The sequence below is a fragment of the Triticum aestivum genome, chromosome 4A, assembly GCF_018294505.1.
Source record: "Triticum aestivum cultivar Chinese Spring chromosome 4A, IWGSC CS RefSeq v2.1, whole genome shotgun sequence".
Taxonomy (NCBI): domain Eukaryota; kingdom Viridiplantae; phylum Streptophyta; class Magnoliopsida; order Poales; family Poaceae; genus Triticum; species Triticum aestivum.
In genome coordinates this window covers 119,004,000-119,025,998 of record NC_057803.1, presented here as the reverse complement: position 1 = coordinate 119,025,998, position 21,999 = coordinate 119,004,000, and positions in this window count along the sequence as shown.

The window sequence follows — 21,999 nt, the reverse complement described above, 5'->3', positions numbered from 1 at the left end:
CAACCATTCGGGCGGCGGAGACCACGAGAATGAAGCCCGCGCTCACGCGCATCCAGTGGAACACGCGGGAGGCTGCGGGGGCGGCGGAGCTCGCCGGAGCGAAGCTCGGGGCGGCTGCCGGAGCTCGGCTTCGAGCGGGAATGGGCTGCGGGGCATGGCAGGAGCTGCGGGCGGAGGCGTTGGACTTCTGGGAGGCTACTGAGCGCGGTGGCAGGTGCAGGCACAGGCTGCGGTGGCTCTGGCCACGACGGCGAGGGGCTGCGGCGGCGATGGCTTCGGCCATGGTGGGGAACGGGGCTACGGCGCGGAAACGAGGGGGAGAAGAGAGGGGAAACGGGAAGAAGCTCACGGCGATCACGCAGAGCAGCACAGCGGGGTCGGGGGAGAACCGGTGACGGTGAATCGACGGCAACGAACGGCGGAGCCCGAGGAGGAAGACGAGGGCGATAGCGGCGATGGAGGCCGTCCGGAGGTGCGTGGCTCGATGAGGAGCTTCAGGGCGAGGGGGCGGAGCTTCCGCGTGTGTCGGGGAGGCGAGGGGAGGTCGGTGGCGATGGCTATGGCGAACGGCGGCGGCGGTGGTTCTCGGGTGAGAGAGAGAGAGCAGGGGGAGAGGAGAAGGGAGAGAGTGAGAGGGCGGTCGGGGCTGCGTGGCATCGTCCGGGGCGTTCCAGGCGACGAGGAGGAAGCAGGAGGTGGCCAGGGGAAGCAGGAGGTGGAGGCGCGGCGGTGCGCGCGCGTCGGCACGCGCCGTTCCCCTGTCGGGGAGGAAGACGACAGAGGAGGGGGGGCCAGGCGGGCTGGGCCGCCTCCTGGCTGGGCCGGCCTGCTGCTGCTGGGCTGCGCAGGGGAGGGCCCCAGGTAAGCCCCTCCTTCCTTTTATTTCTGTTTTCTATTTTTTTCTGACATTTGTTTGATTTAATAAATATATTAAATCATTTAATTTCCTTATGCCAATTTTTGCAGGAGCTAGATATATTATTCCAGAGCTCTTTTATAATTGGCATAATTTTTGGACCATATTTCATATATATAGAAATATATTTCCAATGCAAATATTTATCGAATTAATCCAAATGGCCAAAATAAATGTCCATGAGCTCCTAAAAATATTGTTTTGATTTTTTATCTCTGTCCAATATTTTCAGAGGGCAACATGAGCATTTTCTTGGACCCTTTTGGAGAAATTTTTATTTGGGTCATTTTCAAAAAATGACTCTGAGGGTTCCACCAATCCTCAATTCAAATTTAAATGAAATTTAAATATGATGCACAAATGGCTAGCTAGTCTAAGTCATACCAGACTAGGGATGTGACAACTCGCCCCCACTTGACAGAATCTCGTCTCGAGATTCAGGGGTCGACGGAAAGAAAGCGGGGTACTCCAGTCGAAGACGATCTTCTAGCTCCCAAGTAGCTTCTCTCTCGGAATGATGAGACCACTGAACTTTGAGAAACTTGATGTTCTGACGTCGGGTAACACGCTCCGCTTGATCAAGAATGCGAACCGGGTACTCTCGGTATGTGAGGTTATCTTGGAGATCAAGCGTTTCATGGTCCACTCCACGGATAGGATCCGAGAAGCAACGCCTGAGTTGAGAGACGTGGAAGACATCATGAACTCGAGAAAGATGTGGGGGTAGTTCCAACTGGTAGGCAACCTCTCCTCGTTTGGCGAGAATGCGAAAGGGACCAATGTAACGAGGAGCCAACTTGCCCTTGATACCGAAACGATGGGTACCCTTCAAAGGAGTAACCCGAAGGTAAGCTTGGTCGCCAATTTCATAAGTCACATCCTTATGATGACGATCGTACTGACTTTTCTGACGAGACTGGGCTGTTTTCAAATTCTCACGAATGATGCGAACTTGCTCTTCTGCCTCCTGGATCATATCCGGTCCAAAGAATTGTCTTTCACCGGTTTCTGACCAGTTCAAAGGTGTTCGACATCTTCGTCCATAGAGAACCTCAAAAGGAGCTTGCTTGAGGCTGGATTGGTAGCTATTGTTATAAGCAAACTCGGCAAAAGGAAGACATTTCTCCCAATCCATACCGAATGAGATAACGCAAGCTCTGAGCATGTCTTCGAGAATTTGATTGACCCGTTCCACCTGACCACTCGACTGAGGGTGGAAAGCGGTACTGAAGGAAAGATGGGTTCCCATGGCAGTTTGGAAACTCTCCCAGAAATGAGAAGTGAAAAGGCTGCCACGGTCTGAATTGATCTCTAGTGGAACACCATGGAGTGATACTATTCGAGAAATGTATAAGTCAGCAAGCTGACTAGCAGTGATACTCTCTCGAACAGGAAGGAAGTGAGCCACTTTGGAGAGACGATCAATGACTACGAAGATAGCATTATTCCCTCTCTTGGTCCTGGGAAAGCCGGTGATGAAGTCCATACCAACTTTATCCCATTTCCATTCAGGAATAGCTAAAGGCTGAAGGGTGCCAGCAGGTCTTTGATGCTCTGCCTTAACGCGACGACAAACGTCACATTTAGCAATGAACTCAGCGATTTCTCTCTTCATCCTAGTCCACCAGAACCTCTGGCGTAGGTCCTGATACATCTTAGTGCTACCGGGATGAATCGTGAGAGGAGATTCATGCGCCTCCTTAAGGATCAATTGTCGCAGATGTTGATTCTTGGGAACCACCAAGCGATTCTCAAAGAAAACAACACCACGATCATCCATAGAGAAACATCCACCAACTCCCTTCTTAATGTTTCTCTTGATCCGAGAAATTCCTGTGTCTTGCTTTTGAGCAGCGATAATCCGATCTTCAAGATCAGGTTTCGCCACCAGGGTAGAAAGGAATCCGCAAGGAGCTATGTGAAGATTAAGCTTACAGAATTCCTCATGGAGAAGTGGTTGGCCTTGCTGCAACATGAGATTGTTGCAATAGGATTTACGGCTTAGAGCATCAGCCATGACATTGGCTTTGCCTGGGGTGTAGGTAATCCCTAGATCATAATCTGTAATCAACTCCAACCAACGTCTTTGCCTAAGGTTCAAATCTGGTTGGGTGAAGATATACTTGAGACTCTGGTGATCGGTGTAGATCTCGCAACGTTTACCAAGGAGGTAATGTCGCCAGGTCTTGAGTGCATAGACTACGGCTGCAAGCTCTAGATCATGTGTAGGATAATTCTCCTCATGTGGATGCAACTGTCGAGATGCATAGGCAATCACATGACGATCCTGCATAAGAATGCAACCTAGTCCCTGTCGTGAGGCGTCGCAGTAGATAATAAAGTCTTTAGTGAAATCCGGTGGCACAAGTATGGGAGCAGAAGTCAGGCGTCTTTTTAGTTCCTGAAAACTGTACTCACACTGTGGGGACCACTCGAACTTTTTATCTTTCTTGAGAAGTTCCGTGAGGGGTTTGGCTACTTTGGAGAAGTTTTCAACAAAGCGGCGACAATAGCTGGCTAGACCAAGGAAGCTCCTAACTTGTTTCACGGTCTCGGGTGGAGTCCAATCGAGAACGGCTTGAACTCTCTCGGGATTAACAGCAATGCCCTTACCAGAGATTACGTGACCTAAGTAGGTCACTTTTGACAACCAAAATTCACACTTGGAGAACTTGGCATAAAGGCGGTGCTCTCTGAGTTTTTCTAATACAAGTCTAAGATGTTCGGCATGCTCTTCCTCGTTCTTCGAGTAAATAAGAATATCATCGAGGTAAACCATGACGAACTTATCTAAGTACTCCATGAAGATCGAGTTCATCAAGCGGGAGAAGGTGGCTGGGGCATTGGTTAGACCAAAAGACATGACGGTGTACTCGTACTGACCATAACGAGTGACAAAAGCTGTCTTGGGAATGTCCCCGTTTCTGATCTTGATTTGGTGGTATCCTAACCTCAAATCCATCTTGGAGAAGACTGAGGATCCAGCGAGCTGATCATACAGGTCATTGATCCTGGGGAGCGGATACTTGTTCTTTATCGTGACCAAATTAACGGGACGATAATCAACGACCATCCGGTCCGTACCGTCTTTCTTCTTGACAAAGAGGACGGGGCAAGCCCAAGGAGAAGAGCTAGGACGGATGAAACCCTTTTGCAAGGACTCATCGAGTTGTTTCTTAAGCTCGGCTAGTTCTAAGGGTGCCATCTTGTAAGGTCTCCGGGAGATTGGAGCTGTTCCTGGAATAAGATCTATGACAAACTCTACATCTCTGTCAGGTGGAACACCTGGCAGTTCCTCTGGAAAGACATCCGGAAAGTCGCGGACTACCGGGATATCTTCAAGGTCTGGAAGAGGGCTGGCATTAAGAGAATAGAGCTGACGCTTTGCAACTCTAGTGGAGATGGTGACTATCTTGCCAGATGGGTGTGTAAGTTGAACAGATCTTGTGTAACAATCAATCTTGGCATGATGAGCTGTCATCCAGTCCATACCCAAGATGATGTTAATATCTGAAGACTTGAGGGCTACAAGTGATGCAAGGAATACAAGTCTGTCAACAAGGATTTCGTTACCATGGCTTACACTAAAGGTTTGCCATTTGGATCTAGGAGTTTGGATGACTAGCGGAGTTGGCATATCACAAAATGACATGTTGTGCAAGTTAGCATAGCTTTCAGAAATGAAGGAGTGAGATGCTCCAGTATCGAATAGAACTGATGCTGGGTGACAATTGACAAGGAGTGTACCAAGAACGACATCCGGATCATCATGAGCGTCTTTGGCTGAGACGTGATGCACACGTCCACGTTCAGTGGGAACTGACTTGACATTGATCATCTTGCGTGATGGCTTAACACGGCCAACAGTCTTCTCGGGCTGAGGTGGAGCATAACTAGTTTGAGAGCAATCACGTGCATAGTGTCCTGGCTTCCCGCATGTGAAGCAAGTCCCTGAGGTTGGACGGGGACCCGCACTGACAAGCAGTCTACCAGTAGGCCTGGGTGGAACATATGACTGAGTTGGGGAAGGCACCACATGAGATGACCTCGGTGTATAACCGGAAGGAAGAGTAGAGTTTGGAACCCAAATCCGGCGTTTCTGGGAGCTAGAGCCAGAGGGAGATCCCAAATCACGGGTGTGCTTACAAGACTCCTCGTAAGTGAGTTGAGCTGTCTCTGCATTGATGGCCTTGTTCACAAGGGCTTGGAATGTATCACAATGATGCAGGTGGAGATCACGACGCAACTTGGGGTTGAGACCCTTCCGGAACCTAGCTTGCTTCTTGGCGTCCGTGGACACTTCTTCTGTGGCATAACGGGCGAGGTTCTCAAACTCTCTGCTATAAGCATTAACAGCCATCTTACTCTGGGTGAAACTACAGAACTCTTCTCTCTTGCGATCAAGAAGGGCCTGGGGAATGTGATGCTCACGAAAAGCCTCAGTGAAATCCTTCCAGGTAGGAATCTGGCCGGCTGGAAGCAAAGTCTCATAGTTCTGCCACCAAAGACTAGCAGGACCTTCCAGGTGGTATGTGGCATAAGTGACCTTGTCATCTTCAGCTACGCTCGCGGAACGCAGCTTATGGGTGATGCTACGGAGCCAGTCATCTGCATCGAGTGGCTCGATGGAATGATGAAAGGTAGGTGGGTGCAAACGAATGAAGTCATGAATGGTAGCAGACCCTTTGAACTGATGTGTGGTGTTCTCCTCGATACGTGCCAACAAGCGGTTGGACTCACGCTTGTTTCTCTCCATCTCTAGCATTAACTCTGTCAACGAAGGCTGGTCAGGAGGATCCTCATTCCTACCATCTCCGTGGTTCTGGCTACGAGCGACGGAACTTCGCTTAGCTGATGACATCCTGAGAGACGAACCAAGGACGGAATAACATTAACTATAGAATGTAGAATGTAGGACAAAGAATTAGTATCTCTCGAATTCCTAGGGAAATTCCGGCAGCATAACGGCAGTAAAATGCTTAGAATGAGACATCCTACTAAAAATGGGGTAGTACAACAACTCAACATCACCACTCAAGGTTCTGGGATAGTACTAAGCAGACTACACCGGAAATACTCAAAGCTGGGATATGACTCTGATCAACCAATCCTATGGAACTACGGAGTAGTAACACGTGATCCTGATAGACGGAAAAGAAGCCTAGTTCCTTAACCCCGGAGGAAGATAGGAGGACTCAGATCAGAAGGCCATGAGGTAAAGGAGTAAAAGAGCCTTACGTTCCTTCCCACAATCAATTCCCTTACATAACTAAAGAATTTCTAGACTCAACTTCGACCAGTATGGCTTAGTAATCCTACAGGCAGTCAGGCTCTGATACCAAAGCTGTCAGGACCACGACTCTATGCCACATCGATCTAGCATGTAACACCTCATATCACTTTGCGGCCTCACGCACGGTATCCCCACGGGTGTCGCCTTACCTTTGCCCGGGACCGTTTGCGCATTTTGGCACACGTATATGATGGTGTCGCTAGCATCCATATGATAAAGAGCCCGGGCTGACATGGCTAGTCGTAAACCCAAAGTGGCACTCACTTACAGGGACAGGCATCCATGACCCAGCATCGAACGTGTCGGTCATCAACGAGTGAATCCAGGCTGTAGCACTGGGCTAACAGGACTCCGGTGAACCGGGCTGTAGCAGGCTAACAGGACTCCGGTATTCATCGCGTGACATTTCCCCGAAGGGACAGACACAGGATCGAAGAAGGACACATGCCGGCCAGCCTAAGTGTTCCGGAGCAGTAGCAAGCTACCAGGGCTCAGTGGAAGCACTAGGAGACATTTCCCGGTAAGAGAGGCTACTAAGAATAAACAACTAGATAGTCAGATCCCACACATAGCAATACACATTACACGTACGCATAACATGCAGGTATGTGTTGTACAACATGGCATCACAGCATAACTCAACAACTTATATAGATAAAGGCTCAGAAGAGCCATCACAGCATTATTACAAACAGGGGTCACATGACCCAACAGTCAGAGCAATCAAGCAACAAGCGGAAGCATTACATGTCTGAGTACCGACATCTATAAATGAAAAAGGCTGAACGCCTGACTATCTACAACGTCCGATCAAGATCGTAGCTGAGGTACTAGCTACTAGTCGAAGTCCACGAGAACACTAGTAAGACCGAAGTCTCAGCTGCAAAAACATAAATAAAGCAACATGAGTACAAAGGTACTCAGCAAGACTTACATCAGATCCTATCGTACATGCATTGGTATCAAGAGGGTAATGTGGGGTTTAGTTGCAGCAAGCCAGCTTTGACTCTGTGGCTATCCTGTTCTACGACTACCAGAAACTCTGGAGGTGAAACAACGTACACGAGTCCACTAATCACCATACAATACACTACTATGGATTCATCCCTGTCTCCCTACAAGAAGGCCATCCATAGCACTCACACTTGTCTTGAGCATTTTAGAGTATCCACTTCAAGTTGTCTATGTACCATGTAAGCATCCAAGAAGTCCATAACCGCGGACCCGGCTATTCGAATAGATCATGTTAACCCTGCAGGGGTGTACTTCTTCACACACGCTCTCGCCACTTACCGCCATGTACACGTCATGTATCTCGGCAACCTTCAAGCGGAAGCCTGGCGAGGGTGTCGGCCACGACCTGACTAACCACACAAGACTCTAGCCCAGGTTTATCGCCTATTCGGGTTCCATCCGCAAGGAGATCCGGCCGGGGTGTCGCTCACGGCCCCAAACGATGTGAGCAGGGTTCCCGAGCCCACCAACCGGGTGCCACTCGGTACACCGGGCCACGTGTGCCTAGTCTGTCCCAAGCCCACCCTGCCGGGTGCCACTTGGTAGAAAAATAGCACTACCTACAAACACCAGAAACTAGTTGCGACTCCTGGACAGAGACCAAGTTGGTTAATAAGTCGAGAGGGGTCGAGTTACCGGAACCCAATGTGTGGTAGTATCGAGTCATTGGACAACATACACAGAACTCAGTGCTTAAGGACGGTTCCAGTGAGACAACCCACCATGTACTCCTACATGGTCTCTCACCGCTACCTTTACCAAATCGTGTTCACACACTTAACTCTCAGCAATAGAACATATCGTGACACTCCAATTCATTCCCAATGAACCAGACCTGACACACTCTAAGCAATAGCAGGCATAGCATGGTAGGAACACATCAGTGGCTTCAATCAACTCCTACACATGCTAGTGGGTTTCAACTATTTACTGTGGCAATGACAGGTCATGCAGAGGAATGGGTTCAACTACCGCAGCACAAAGTAGCAGATGAATCGTTGTTGTCCTAATGCAATAACTGAGAGCAGGAGCGAGAGAGTAGGGTTTTATCGAAATGAACAAGGGGGGTTGCTTGCCTGGTAAATCAACAAGGGAGGCACTGCTTCACAGACAGGTACTCTGGAACGTCTCCGGAGCAGGACCTATCGAGAAGGAACGGTGCCGGCAATCAATACACAATCATATGCAACAATATGATGCATGAACATGGCATGTAGATGTGATGCTGCTGAGCTAATGCAACTAGTGTTCAATTGGTTTGAAGTCCATTTGAACCAAAGGTTCAAATGCATTTCTAAATTAGGTCTCTTATAGATGCCATAATGTGTTTTCTCATATTCAGCATGTATAGGTTGGTTTGTCATGCATGAAACTAGTACAGATGGAAAGATTGCATTTTTCTGATAATTTTTCATATATAAATTATTTCAATCTGAGCTACGGTTGAATTTCTATGAATTTTTGAAGATTAAATCATTTTCTGGATTTTCTGAATTATTTTAATTCCAGAAAATGTATAATTGCGTCAGCATGACGTCATCATTGCATCAGCGGTCAACGCGGCTGTCCAGGTCAAACCTGACGTGTGGGACCCACACGTCAGTGACACTGGGGTTAACAGGGTTAATTAAAAGGTTAGGGGGGGGGTCGGGCCCACTGGTCAGCATCAGGGGGGGGGTTAGTTAACGGTGATTAGCACTAAGCTAATCACCTGACGGGCCGGCCCCACCTGGCAGGGCTCAGGCGATGGGGGCTCGTCGCCGGCGACCTCTGGACGCGGCGGAGTCCGCGCCACAGGCCACGGGGACGGCGTCTGAGAGCACCGGGGTGTAGCCCGGGCTCTCGCGCATCTGGTAGGGGAGGTGGAAGCAGCAGGGGAGGCCGGAGCTCGCCGGAGCGAAGCTCGGGGCGGCGGCCGGAGTTCGGGCGCGAGCGGGATCGGGCTGCGGGGCACGGGGAGGCCACCTGAGGGGCTCGGCGGCACCCTCGTGGCACCAGGAGCGCGAAGGGAGGCTTGGTTTGGGCGGAGGCGGGCTGAGACGGCGACGGCGACAAGGACGGCGGCGGGAGGCTTCGGCCGTGGTGGGAAGCGGCGCTATGGCACGGGAACGGGAGGGAGAAGAGAGGGGAACGGTGGAGGAGCTCACCGCGGATCCAGCGAGCGCGAGGACGAGGTCGGGGATACCCGGAAGCTCCCGAATCAACGGCGAGTACCCACGGCGGCCGGAGGGGAGGATGGCGACGGCGATGGCTCCACGGGATGCCCCGTCTTGCTTGGCTCGACGAGGAGGTAGAGGGGGTCGCGGCGGAGCTCGGGGGCTCTACGGAGGGGCGAGGGGACGGCGGGGAGCGCGTCGGTGACGAGCTGCGGCGGCGGCAGTGCTTCGGGTGAGAGGGAGAGAGAGCAGGGGGAGAGGAGGAGGGCGAGGGAGAGTGAGAGCGGTGCGGGGCAGCTGCGTGGCGACGTTCCGGACGTCCAGGCGTCGAGGGGGAGGACAGGCAGGCAGGTGCCGTGGCGGCACGGCGGTGCGCACGCGCCGGCCACACGCCTCTGGCCTCCTGGCGGGAGGTGGAGGACGACTGGCGCAAACGCTGTCAGGACCCCGACTCGATGTCACATCGATCTAGCCGGTAACACTTCATATCACTTTGCGGCCTCACGCACGGTGTTCCCACGGGTGTCGCCTTACCTTTGCCCGGGACCGTTTGCGCCTTTTGGCTCACGTATATGATAGTGTCGCTAGCATCCATATGATAAAGAGCCCGGGCTGACATGACTAGTCGTAAACCCAAAGTGGCACAGACTTACAGGGACAGGCATCCATGACCCAGCTTCGAACGTGTCGGTCATCAGCGAGTGGGTCCGGGCTGTAGCACTGGGCTAGCAGGACTCCGGTAAACCGGGCTGTAGCGGGCTAACAGGACTCCGGTACTCAAAGCGTGACATTTCCCCGAAGGGACAGACACAGGAACGAAGAAGGACACATGCCGGCCAGCCTAAGTGTTCCAGAGCAGTAGCAAGCTACCATGGCTCAGCGGTAACACTAGGAGACATTTCCCGGTAAGAGAGGCTACTAAAGATAAACAACTAGATAGTCAGATCCCACACATAGCACTACACATTACACGTACGCATAACATGCAAGTATGTGCTGTACAACATGGCATCACAGCATAACTCAACAATTATATAGATAAGGCTCAGAAGAGCCATCATAGCATTTATTGCAAACAGGGGTCACAAGACCCGTCATACAGAGCATACAAGCAACAAGCGGAAGCATTACATGTCTGGGTACAGACATCTATAAATGAAAAAGGCTGAAGAGCCTGACTATCTACAACATCCGATCAAGATCGTAGCTGAGGTACTAGCTACTAGTCGAAGTCCATGAGAAACCTAGTAAGACCGAAGTCTCCGCTGAAAAAACATAAATAAAGCAACATGAGTACAAAGGTACTCAGCAAGACTTACATCAGATCCTATCATACATGCATCTGTATCAAGAGATAATGTGGGGTTTAGTTGCAGCAAGCCAGCTTTGACTCTGTGGCTATCCTGTTCCACGACTACCAGAAACTTTGGAGGTGAAACAACGTACACGAGTCCACTAACCACCACACAATACACTACTATGGATTCATCCCCGTCTCCCTACGAGAAGGCCATCCATAGCACTCACACTTGTCTTGAGCATTTTATAGTATCCACTTCAAGTTGTCTATGTACCATGTAAGCATCCAAGAAGTCCATAACCGCGGACCCGGCTATTCGAATAGATCATGTTAACCCTGCAGGGGTGTACTTCTTCACACACGCTCTCGCCACTTACCGCCATGTACACGTCATGTATCTCGGCAACCTTCAAGCGGAAGCCTGGCGAGGGTGTCGGCCACGACCTGACTAACCACACAAGACTCTAGCCCAGGTTTATCGCCTATTCGGGTTCCATCCGCAAGGAGATCCGGCCGGGGTGTCGCTTACGGCCCCAAACGATGTGAGCAGGGTTCCCGAGCCCACCAACCGGGTGCCACTCGGTACACCGTGCCACGTGTGCCTAGTCTGTCCCAAGCCCACCCTGCCGGGTGCCACTTGGTAGAAAAATAGCACTACCTACAAACACCAGAAACTAGTTGCGACTCCTGGACAGAGACCAAGTTGGTTAATAAGTCGAGAGGGCTTGGAGCGCCCGGAGCCCAATGTGTGGTAGTATCGGGTCATTGGACAACATACACGGAACTCAGGGCTTAAGGACGGTTCCAGTGAGACAACCCACCATGTACTCCTACATGGCCTCTCACCGCTACCTTTACCAAATCGTGTTCACACTCTTAACTCTCAGCATCAGAACATATCGTGGCACTCCAATTCATTCCCAATGAACCAGACCTGACACAACTCTAAGCAATAGCAGGCATAGCATGGTAGGAACACATCAGTGGCTTCAATCAACTCCTACACATGCTAGTGGGTTTCAACTATTTACTGTGGCAATGACAGGTCATGCAGAGGAATGGGTTCAACTACCGCAGCACAAAGTAGCAGATGAATCGTTGTTGTCCTAATGCAATAACTGAGAGCAGGAGCGAGAGAGTAGGGTTTTATCGAAATGAACAAGGGGGTTTGCTTGCCTGGCAAATCAACAAGGAAGGCACTGCTTCGCAGACAGGTACTCTGGAACGTCTCCGGAGTAGGACCTATCGAGAAGGAACGGTGCCGGCAATCAATACACAATCATATGCAACAATATGATGCATGAACATGGCATGTAGATGTGATGCTGTTGAGCTAATGCAACTAGTAAACATTTGGTTTGAAGTCCATTTGAACCAAAGGTTCAAATGCATTACTAAATTAAGTCTCTTATATATGCCATAATGTGTTTTCTCATATTCAGCATGTATAAGTTGGTTTGTCATGCATGAAACTAGTACAGATGGAAAGATTGCATTTTTCTGATAATTTTTCATATATAAATTATTTCAATCTGAGCTACGGTTGAATTTCTATGAATTTTTGAAGTTTAAATCATTTTCTTGATTTTCTGAATTATTTTAATTCCAGAAAATAAATAATTGCGTCAGCATGACGTCAGCACGACGTCAGCGGTCAACTGGGCTGGTCCGGGTCAAACCTGACGTGTGGGACCCACACGTCGGTGACAGGGGGGATTAAACAGGGCTTAATTAGTTTAATTAAAAGGTTAGGGGGGTCGGGCCCACTGGTCAGCGACCCTGGGGGGGTCAAACCCGGTCAACTCGCCGGCGTTTAGCCGCCGGCGAGGCCCGAGATGGCGGAGGGGCTCGGAAACGTCGCTCCGGCGACCATTCGGGCGGCGGAGACCACGAGAATGAAGCCCGCGCTCACGCGCATCCAGTGGAACATGCGGGAGGCTGCGGGGGCGGCGGAGCTCGCCGGAGCGAAGCTCGGGGCGGCTGCCGGAGCTCGGCTTCGAGCGGGAACGGGCTGCGGGGCATGGCAGGAGCTGCGGGCGGAGGCGTTGGACTTCTGGGAGGCTACTGAGCGCGGTGGCAGGTGCAGGCACGGGCTGCGGTGGCTCTGGCCACGACGGCGAGGGGCTACGGCGGCGATGGCTTCGGCCATGGTGGGGAACGGGGCTACGGCACGGAAACGAGGGGGAGAAGAGAGGGGAAACGGGAAGAAGCTCACGGCGATCACGCAGAGCAGCACAGCGGGGGCGGGGGAGAACCGGTGACGGCGAATCGACGGCGACGGACGGCGGAGCCCGAGGAGGAAGACGAGGGCGATAGCGGCGATGGAGGCCGTCCGAAGGTGCATGGCTCGACGAGGAGCTTCAGGGCGAGGGGGCGGAGCTTCCGCGTGTGTCGGGGAGGCGAGGGGAGGTCGGTGGCGATGGTTATGGCGAACGGCGGCGGCGGTGGTTCTCGGGTGAGAGAGAGAGAGCAGGGGGAGAGGAGAAGGGAGAGAGTGAGAGGGCGGTCGGGGCTGCGTGGCGTCGTCCGGGGCGTTCCAGGCGACGAGGAGGAAGCAGGAGGTGGCCAGGGGAAGCAGGAGGTGGAGGCGCGGCGGTGCGCGCGCGTCGGCACGCGCCGTTCCCCTGTCGGGGAGGAAGACGACAGAGGAGGGGGGGCAGGCGGGCTGGGCCGCCTCCTGGCTGGGCCGGCCTGCTGCTGCTGGGCTGCGCAGGGGAGGGCCCCAGGTAAGCCCCTCCTTCCTTTTATTTCTGTTTTCTATTTTTTTCTGACATTTGTTTGATTTAATAAATATATTAAATCATTTAATTTCCTTATGCCAATTTTTGCAGGAGCTAGATATATTATTCCAGAGCTCTTTTATAATTGGCATAATTTTTGGACCATATTTCATATATATAGAAATATATTTCCAATGCAAATATTTATCGAATTAATCCAAATGGCCAAAATAAATGTCCATGAGCTCCTAAAAATATTGTTTTGATTTTTATCTCTGTCCAATATTTTCAGAGGGCAACATGAGCATTTTCTTGGACCCTTTTGGAGAAATTTTTATTTGGGTCATTTTCAAAAAATGACTCTGAGGGTTCCACCAATCCTCAATTCAAATTTAAATGAAATTTAAATATGATGCACAAATGGCTAGCTAGTCTAAGTCATACCAGACTAGGGATGTGACAGTAGCCTGACAACATTCGGCGTTGTGAGGTTGGGTGAAACACAGAGGAGCACGAGGCCTTCTTAGAGGGTAGGGTCGCAGGGGATGGCGCGGCCGGAGAGCGTCCGAACGTGGGTGACATGGGCGCGGGCGTGCTTGGGTCATCGTTGCGTGCGTGTGTGCATGCGTGCAGCGATTCAAGGTCAGGGATGACCCTGACATGCGGGCCCTGCACATTAGCAACCCAGGGGGAGAGAGCGGGTGTGGGCGGCAGGGCTGGCTTGGGCTCGTTCGGCTGGGCCGGCCTGGCTTAGCTGGGCCATGTAGTTAGGTTAGGTTTAGTTTTTTTTTCTATTTCTTTCCGTGTTCTCTTTTTCTTTCATGTTTCTTCTGTTATTTTCTATTTCATTTTGAATTTGAATTTTATTTCAAAAACAAACATGCCATAAATTCCGAATGGAATAGTTGTGAATGTATGTACATTTTAGTTGGGAAATTTGGGCATATAACTTATGCACTTATATTTTGAATTTGAGTTTGGTTTCACAACAAAATATGTTTCAATTCATTTTAGAAAATAGGTAGAGGGTCAAGGTATTTATTTGGACTTATAAAATATCATTTGTTGGGGAACACAGTAATTTCAAAAAAAATTCCTACGCACACGCAAGATCCATCTAGGTGATGCATAGCAACGAGAGGGGATAGAGTGTTGTCTACGTACCCTCGTAGACCGTAAGAGGAAGCGTTATGACAATGTGGTTGATGTGGTCGTACATCTTCATGATCCGACCGGTCCTAGCACCGAAAGTACGACACCTCCGCGATCTCCAAACGTTCATCTCGGTGACGTCCCATGAACTCTAGATCCAGCTGAGGTCGAGGGAGAGTTGCGTCAACACGACAGCGTGGTGACGGTGATGATGAAGCTACCGGCGCAGGGCTTCGCCTAAGCACTGCAATGATATGACCGAGGTGAAAATTTGTGGAGGGGGGCACCGCACATGGCTAAGATCAACTTTGATGTGTTCTAGGGTGCCCCCTCCCCACGTATATAAAGGAGGGAGGGGGAGGTCGGCCGGCCCTATAGGCGCGCCAAGGGGTGAGGAGTCCTCCTAGTAGGAGTAGGACTCCTCCCTTTCCTAGTCCCACTTGGAAAAGAAGGAAGAGGGAGAAGGAGAAAGGAAAGGGGGGCCACCCCCCCCCCCCCCCGCCCAATTAGGATTGGGCTTGGGGGGCACACCCTCCACTTGGCTGCCTTCTCTTCTCTCCCACTAAGGCCCAATAAGGCCCATTGACTCCCCGGGGGGTTCCGGTAACCCCCCGGTACTCCGGTAAATGCCCGAACTCATCCAAAACCATTCCGATGTCCAAACATAGCCTTCCAATATATCAATCTTTATGTATCGACCATTTCGAGACTCCTCGTCATGTTCGTGATCACATCCGGGACTCCGAACTACCTTCGGTACATCAAAACACATAAACTCATAATACTGATCGTCACCGAACATTAAGCGTGCGGACCCTACGGGTTCGAGAACTATGTAGACATGACCGAGACTCATCTCTGGTCAATAACCAATAGCGGAACCTGGATGCTCATATTGGTTCCTACATATTCTACGAAGATCTTTATCGGTCAAACCGCATAACAACATACGTTGTTCCCTTTGTCATCGGTATGTTACTTGCCCGAGATTCGATCGTAGGTATCTCAATACCTGGTTCAATCTTGTTACCGGCAAGTCTCTTTACTCGTTCCGTAATGCAACATCCCGTAACTAACTCATTAGTCACATTGCTTGCAAGCCTTATAGTGATGTGCATTACCGAGAGGGCCCAGAGATACCTCTCTGATACATGGAGTGACAAATCCTAATCTCGATCTATGCCAACTCAACAAACACCATCAGAGACACCTGTGGAGCATCTTTATAGTCACCCAATTATGTTGTGACGTTTGATAGCACACTAAGTGTTCTTCCGGTATTTGGGAGTTGCATAATCTCATAGTCATAGGAACATGTATAAGTTATGGAGAAAGCAATAGCAGTAAACTAAACGATCATCATGCTAAGCTAATGCATGGGTCAGGTCAATCACATCATTCTCTAATGATGTGGTCCCGTTCATCAAATCACAACTCTTTGTCCATGGCTAGGAAACTTACCATCTTTTGATTAACAAGCTAGTCGAGTAGAGGCATACTAGTGACACTTAGTTTGTCTATGTATTCACACATGTACTAAGTTTCCAGTTAATACAATTCTAGCATGAATAATAAACAATTATCATGATATAAGGAAATATAAATAACAACTTTATTATTGCCTCTAGGGCATATTTCCTTCAGTCTCCCACTTGCACTAGAGTCAATAATCAAGATTACATTGTAATGATTCTAACACCCATGGGGTCTTGGTGTTGATCATGTTTTGCTCGTGAGAGAGGCTTAGTCAACGGGTTTGCAACATTCAGATCTGTATGTATCTTGCAAATCTCTATGTCTCCCTCCTTGACTTGATTGCGGATGGAATTGGAGCGTCTCTTGGTGTGCTTGGTTCTCTTGTGAAATCTAGATTCCTTTGCCAAGGCAATTGCACCAGTATTGTCATAAAAGATTTTCATTGGACCTGATGCACTAGGTATGACACCTAGATCGGATATGAACTCCTTCACCCAGACTCCTTTATTTGCTGCTTCCAAAGCAGCTATGTATTCCTCTTCACACGTAGATCCCGCCACGACACTCTACTTGGAACTGCACCAACTGACAGCTCCACCATTCAATAAAAATATGTATTCGGTTTGTGACTTAGAGTCATCTAGATCAGTGTCAAAGCTTGCATTGACGTAACCGTTTACGACGAGCTCTTTGTCACCTCCATAAGCGAGAAACATATCCTTAGTCCTTTTCAGGTATTTCAGGATGTTATTGACCATTGTCCAGTGATCCACTCCTGGATTACTTTGGTACCTCCCTGCTAAACTAATAGCAAGGCACACATCATGTCTGGTACACAGCATTCCATACATGATAGAACCTATGGCTGAAGCATTGGGAATGACTTTCATTTTCTCTTTATCTTCTACAATGGTCGTGCATTGAGTCTGACTCAACTTCACACCTTGTAACATAGGCAAGAACCCTTTCTTTGCTTGATCCATTTTGAACTTCTTCAAAACTTTATCAAGGTATGTGCTTTGTGAAAGTCCAATTAAGCGTCTTGATCTATCTATATAGATCTTGATGCCCAATATATAAGCTGCTTCACCGAGGTCTTTCATTGTAAAATTCTTATTCAAGTATCATGTTATGCTATTCAGAAATACAGTATCATTTCCGATCAACAATATGTCATATACATATAATATCAGAAATGCTACAGAGCTCCCACTCACTTTCTTGTAAATACAGTCTTCTCCAAAAGTCTGTATAAAACCATATGCTTTGATCACACTATCAAAGTGTATATTCCAACTCCGAGAGGCTTGCACCAGTGCATAAATGGATCGCTGGAGCTTGCACACTTTGTTAGCACCTTTTGGATCGACAAAACCTTCTGGTTGCATCATATACAACTCTTCTTTAAGATATCCATTTAGGAATGCAGTTTTGACATCCATTTGCCAAATTTCATAATCATAAAATGCAGTAATTGCTAACATGATTCAAACGGACTTAAGCATTGCTATGGGTGAGAAGGTCTCATCGTAGTCAACTCATTGAACTTGTCAAAAACCTTTTGTAACAAGTCGAGCTTTGTAGACAGTAATATTACCGTCAGCGTCAGTCTTCTTATTGAACATACATTTATTCTCTATGGCTTGTCGATCATCGGGCAAGTCAACCAAAGTCCACACTTTGTTCTCATACATGGATCCCATCTCAGATTTCATGGCCTCAAGCCATTTTACGGAATCTGGGCTCATCATCGCTTCCTCATAGTTCGTAGGTTCGTCATGGTCAAGTAACATGACCTCCAGAACAGGATTACTGTCGGTGTCAAAACCGGCGGATCTCGGGTAGGGGGTCCCGAACTGTGCGTCTAAGGCGGATGGTAATAGGAAGCAGGGGACACGATGTTTTACCCAGGTTCGGGCCCTCTTGATGGAGGTAAAACCCTACGTCCTGCTCGATTTATTCTTGATGATATGAGTATTACAAGAGTTGATCTACCACGAGATCGGAGACGTAAACCCTAGAAGCTAGCCTATGGTATGATTGTATGTTTTCCTATGGACTAAAACCCTCCGGTTTATATAGACACCGGAAAGGTCTAGGGTTACACAAGGTCGGTTACAAAGGAGGAGATATACATATCCGTATTGCCTAGCTTGCCTTCCACGCCAAGTAGAGTCCCATCCGGACACGAGACGAAGTCTTCAATCTTGTATCTTCATAGTCTAACAGCCCGGCCAAAGGATACAGTCCGGCTGTCCAGAGACCCCCTAATCCAGGACTCCCTCAGTAGCCCGTGAACCAGGCTTCAATGACGATGAGTCCGGCGCGCAGTATTGTCTTCGGCATTGCAAGGCAGGTTCCTCCTCCGAATACACCACGAAAGAATTTGAATATAAGGATAGTGTCCGACCCTGCAAAATAAGTTCCACATACCACCGTAGAGAGAATAATATTTCCACAAATCTAATCTGCTGACTTGTTTTGGCAACATGACATTATGCCATGGCCCGGTGATTATTCGAACCGTTTCCTTTAACTAGCCCCGCACATAACGCGAGGCAGTTTTTTTGACACGTCTTGTCAAAGCAGAGATCGTGTCCCCCTTATTACGGGATTCTCATTAATACGGTCGTGGGTAACCCAACCACGCCTAGGACTCCTAGATTTTAGGCAAGTCCCAAACGGCCACGAGGAGGACGCTTGATATTCACCCTCTTTATAAAGGGTCAAGGTTTTTACGTTTTTCCTCCCGTGCTCAATCGAATCCTTCCCCCGCCTCGAGTTCTAACACCCAAAGCCCAGGTCAGGTGCTTCGGACCTTCAATCATGTCCGGATCCATCCTCCAGGGCCGGTGGAGGGAGGCGAGATACTTGACCGCCGAAGTCTCGCATCGGCTGCCCGCCCGAGGGCAGGTCGTCCCTACTCCCGAACCCAACGAAGACGTCGTGTTCATCTCTCACTTCCTCCAAGGACTAGGCCTCACTCTGGATCCCTTCGTAAGGGGTTTGATGTTCTATTACGGGCTTTGAGGTACGTAAAATGATATACCTTTGTGATAGTACCGCACATTTTTAGGTGTGCCCTGTGTAGATAGTAGCCCCTGAGACTCTGGTTGTCACCGAGAACGGCGGCAAACAGAGGATCGTAGTCCCAGGTAATAACCATACCGCCTTTATGTGTGGGTAGTGGAAGCTCCGGTGGCTAGCTGGACTCATGAGTTTGCCGAACTAAAGCGGCAACTGGATGCGGCGGATGCCGACATCGAGCTTGTTAACAAGCGGCTTGACGAGGCCCAGGGTAAGTGATATTTTCTGGTGAATGTCATGTAGTAAGAGCAGCGTGATACCAGTATCTTTAATATTTTGTGACTGCAGATGGAGCTGCCACCGTGGAGACCCTTCGGGCAGAACTTGCCCGAGCCAAAGAACAAGCAAGGAGTAGTAATGCGGCTGCTTTGAAGGCAGCCGAAGAGTTAAGAGCCGAGAAGGCCGCGCATTGCGAGAGCAAAGAGAAAATGACCAAGATGGCTGTAAAGTTAAAAGACACTGCCGGCCATTGCCAGTTCCTTGAGGAAGAAAACCGAGTGAAGGTGACGGGCCTTGAAAAGGCCACGATGGCGACCAAAGACACCCGTTCTGCCATGAGAGCGAAGAAGGAGGAGCTGCGTGAAGCCTGTGACATTGTGGCTGGGAAGCCCTTTTTGCTGCAGAGGAAGTTTGGAGATCCGCAGTATGCCCCTCTGGATCGGCTGTGGAGTTCGGCAGACGCATATCTGGACTTGGCGGCGAGCGCTGTCGATGCGGCCGAATACTTCCGAGATCAAACAGATCGGGAAGTGGACAAGCTATTCTGGTCGCAGTTTAATGTTCCAGAGCGTCCGCTCCCATTGACCGATCAGCTAGCCGAATGGGCCGAACTCAATAGGTTGTCCGAACTCGCCATGAGGTCTGTCATGGATCAGCTGTGGCAGGAAAGACCAAAGCCGAACAAATATTTTAGCCTGGTGTAGCAGTTCCTTGGTGTGGTGCCGCGCATCAATGCGATGAAGAGGTCAGCGTGCATAGAAGGCTCGCGGATGGCTTTGCCCGTGTCAAAGCATACTGGGCGGAGATGGATGCCACCACTGTCGCGGCGCAGGGTTCGGCCATAGGCCGAGTGGCTGCCGAGCACTATTTTGAAGAAGTTCTTGAGGGTGCTTGTTTGATAGAGGCCCAGTGCTCGAAGAATATTATGTTTGAGTGACATGTATTCCCATTGTAAAAACAATGTTTTATTAATTTTATCAAGGTTGTATTTATACTTTTGCCTGAAAGTATTGTGATGCCTCCTGTGCGGCCGTTTTATGTATACATGTATATAACCTGAAAGATTGCAGTCGTCGGCTTCAGCCCCCACGCATATAATGCGGGGGTGTTCGGAGAAGACGCGTAATCACACTTAATCCAACGTCTTGGTCCTAATAAGGAGGTGATAGCGCAGCGAACTAGGCAACCGGACTATAATGCTTTAACACTTTCACTTAGCCATAAGAGTTTGACAGTGAGGCTACTATATAGCCCCTGGTGGCTCCGCACTCACCCGAGTTCGGGGTGCGTACATGCTCGGCCGGGAAACGGCCCTTCGTTAAGGCGGAGGAATTCTAGGATTCCGATAGGTCATCGAGTGGTGGATCAGTCTCGCGCTATATCATGACAGTCAGTTTTTGGCTTTCTCTACTGAGGTGCTCGTTCGGATGAACCAGGGCACAATCATAGTAGTTCTCCTGGTGCCGCCTTAGCCGATAGAGCAAAACGTAAGGCGGCAAAACACAGGAGCTGGGCAAACCCAACATTTGACCCAAGACATGATTCGGAGCTGATGCATATAAGGCCAAACTCGCGACGCCGAACACTCCCTAAGGTATTCGGTCTTTATGGTGTAAACCGGGCCTAAACAGTGCCCTTTGTAAGAAGCCCCTAGTGTCCAGGTACGTGCATTGTTCTGACGTGGCCACATGCCAAGACGTCAGCATCCTTCTCAATTGTACTGAGAATCCGAGGGATGTGTATCAACAAGAGACAGTAAAAAAGGTTGACGTAGGGTCTTAATCTAAAAAGAATCCTTGGAACGGGTCCCTGCTGCACGTCTGCGCCTGTTTCTCCGTTGTGCCGTATCCTGGACGGGTGTAGCACGATTGTCATCTGTAAAAGAGAGGAACTTAGGTGAAAAGTTGTCGTGCAAAAAGGTGGGTTTAAAGAAACCATTTACAGTTCAAGATGAGTAAAAATTGCCACTTGTCTGCGCGCATTGAGCCCCTTGTATTTGTAGTAGGGGTGTGGCCATCAAACCTGTATGAATTACATATAGTTGTGCCGGACTCGTCTAACCGTGTTCGTGGTCTTGACGACCTATCGAATGCTTTAGTTGGTGAGACCGTTTTAGTGTGCGGCTGCCAAGGCAGCCGCACTCTCTTCGGCGCGCAGGGATCGCTTAATATTTCCATTTACTGTAATGATGCCACGTGGACCGAGCATCTTAAGTGTGAGGGAAGCATAATGCGGTATTGCATTAAAGCAAGCGAAAGCTTCACGTCCAAGTAGTGCTTGATAGCCACTTTGGAACGGAGCAATGTGGAAGGTTAAATTTTCGCTATGGAAGTTATCGGGGAAGCCGAATATAACCTCTAGTAGCAGGGAGCCCGTGCAATGAGCCCCTGGGCCTGGCGTTACTCCTCTAAAGCTAGTATTGTTGTGGCAAATTTTCGTTGGGTCTATCCCCATTTTGCGTATTGTGTCCTGATATATCAGGTTTAAGCTGCTGCCGCCGTCCATCAGGACTCGTGTGAAGTGGTATCCGTCAATTATTGGATCTAATACCAAGGCAGCCCACCCTGCGCTCCGGATACTTGGTGAGTAATCCTGATGGTCGAAGGTGGTCGGTTGAGACGGCCAGTGGCAGAACTCCGCGGTGATAGGCCCTTGGGCATGTTTTT